Source organism: Bombus huntii, unplaced genomic scaffold (assembly GCF_024542735.1).
Source record: "Bombus huntii isolate Logan2020A unplaced genomic scaffold, iyBomHunt1.1 ctg00000293.1, whole genome shotgun sequence".
Classification (NCBI taxonomy): Eukaryota; Metazoa; Arthropoda; class Insecta; order Hymenoptera; family Apidae; genus Bombus; species Bombus huntii.
In genome coordinates, this window is record NW_026099494.1 from 26,434 (window position 1) to 29,217 (window position 2,784).

The 2,784-nt window shown below is 30.8% G+C and overlaps 1 long non-coding RNA gene across 1 annotated transcript; it reads right to left on the reverse strand.

The window, feature by feature from the left end:
• Window positions 1-1,698: 1,698 nt before the first annotated feature.
• LOC126877929 (uncharacterized) lies at window positions 1,699-2,461 on the reverse strand. The gene is made up of 3 exons (XR_007695460.1): window positions 2,280-2,461; window positions 1,972-2,067; window positions 1,699-1,895 (listed from the first exon to the last, which is right to left on the reverse strand). It is a non-coding gene; the product is annotated as an uncharacterized LOC126877929 (long non-coding RNA).
• Window positions 2,462-2,784: the final 323 nt, after the last annotated feature.

Consider the following 2,784-nt stretch of genomic DNA (forward strand, 5'->3'; position numbering starts at 1 on the left):
AGTACTTTTTCATTTATATGTGTTCAAAAATACATGTGTTCAACCGTGAAGCATATGTCACCTACAACGAAAAAGAGTTTTCCTATACTTAATATTTCCTTTATATACCTATGAAAGTCTATTCTTCGCGTAGTATGAAATTATGAATAAATCTGGAATATTGTTCAATCTGAAAAGAAAAATAACTTATTGACATCATTCATTGATACGAGATTCAGAATGTTTGTTTTGTCTTGCAGAAAAAGAAGGCAGCCCTCCCTTTCTTTTAATGTGAAATAGAAAGCGAAAATTTGAAAACAGATTTTTTGGAAATTTACTTGCAAATATCGTTTTCAATATCGTGATTTTCTTCCCAATGGTACTGTACTTTCAAATTTTCCAGTATCCCTCTAAAAACAAAAAGTCGAACCTCGTTATTGTTAACGTAGGCATTACAAGGAAGAGAAGTATTAGAAAGCAGCTCCTTTTTATTATGGATTTCTTTATAATCATGTAAATAAGAAATTCCGGAAATTTTTTCCTCAAGAATTTAATTCTTGTGTTTTGATTGATAATTATTACACTGCATACTAACTTTTCGCATACTGTTCGCGTCTAACAGTTTCCTAATAATAACTACTTCAAAATTACATATGTTCTTGCACGAATTCAAAAGTACGTATGATACAATTACAATTGATTCTAAAATAATAATTATTTAAAGATATTAAGATACTAATTAAACGTTTCACTGTATTTCAAAATCTGGAACAACAAATTTTTATTTATAAAAAATGAAACTGTCTTTATATATTCTTTGTCACGATGCTATTTCTTATTACCGTGTCGACATTTTTTAAAATTCATTTTGTTATCTCTACGCAATATGAAAATTCATATACTGCTTAATATTTTTTACATATTATCCATCCACCGCATGATATCTCCTGAAAAATCAAAATATTAATGTTATATTATTACAATGCTTCTTAAATTTCAATTTTTGACAAATTTGAAATCCAATATATTTTGCACAATTATTATTTATCAAAAAATTCCAAGTTAGTAACTTTCTTTTCAAATGGCAAATAACATATACTTTGACTTACCTGTAAGTTTTTGTTCCTAATCATCATTTCCTCTTATAGAACATCATTATTGTTCTTATAATTACTACCAGTGTCATAGATATTGTAGTGGCTACAACTGAATTAATAGAAAATGATAAATAACTGTGTATAACACTAACACATAATTGTGTATAACAATGACACATAACTTTTACTTACACTTCTGTCGATAAGGGATTACTTACTGTGATATCCTGTTGATGTTTCTTAAGGCACTTGATTAGGTGCGATACGGTATCATTCCTTATGGTATACTGTAGATAAGTATTTTAGAAAATAACAAGAATAAATCTAAATTATTCAGAGGTTCCAGTTTCGGCTTAGACATAAATACAGGACCATTTGCAAAGAAGAAAGGGTGCGTTTCTACAGCCTCGTTATAGTAACCATGAATACCAATCTCTGAATTACTGGTTACTAAACATAAATATCCTATAAAATTTAATATATTTCTTTAATTTTTAATACATACATGAGTTAGTAGTTCTAAATTATGAATCATCCTACCTGTGATATTACGCTTTTCCTTATAATATCATCACTCGAGTGAACAACATTAAGATCATGTAAACCATGTCATCCTATCTTACTGTGAAGATACTTAGTTATGTTATCTAACATTATAAAAATATCATCAAATTCAAGTCCTTTTATTCACATCACATGGCCACGACGATCTGGTTCTTCGTTATATAATGTTCTAAAATTTGTCGTATATATAGGATGTACAAACCGTGATATCAAGGTATCAGTTCTTCCTTCCCAAGGGACAGTTTCATTAAAATTCTGATAGAATTAAAAATTAATTATTAATATTCTAACAATCATATATGTTAAATACGTTATAGTCAACGATATATACCTGAGCGAATGTAGGGGTGATTCCTTGATAATTATAAATGTCATCAGCCCACATCATTGTGCCACTTCTTTGTACTCCAGCCTCTAGATTAACAGCCTAAACAAACATACGAAATTTTATAGAAGCTGTACAAAATATAGTATATATGCGCAATATTGAAGCGTTCAAGGGGATATAAAGGTAATGTACATCACATACACGTGTACTCTCATGCAACAAAATACAATTAGATTTAATAGTATAAGCTCTTTTATTCATCATAATAGATTGGAAATTTAAGTGTCTTACGAGGGTGAGTAAAAAGTTACCCGCTCTGTCGGTGTAGAATTTATTTTAAGCAATTGTCAAAAAAGACATACATCATTTTTTGACATAATCACTCGATTTCTGTATACACTTTGTCCATTTGCCGAAGGACCTTTGTATTTTCTCATTAAAAAATGTTTTGGGCTGAGCTGCGAACCACGAATGCATCGTCGTCTTCACCTTTTCATCAGCTTTTTCGGCATCCATCTCGCACAAACTTTTTAAAATCCAAATCTGTCGTGCACTATTGCATAAGCAGAGCCGTGGCTGATTTGCAAATGATTTGCCACATTATCCAGTGTCACTCGTCTATTCCATAGAGCATAAGTTCATGAGCACGTTCAATGTTGTCATCGTGGATGTGGACGGGCGTCCAGCTGTTTTTTCATAACACTCGTGCGATCTTCTTTGAACTTTTGTGCCCATTCAAACACACTTCGTGACAAAACACTTTCTCCATAATGTGCATTAAATCTTTGATAAATATAGGCATCAAACATAACCTCC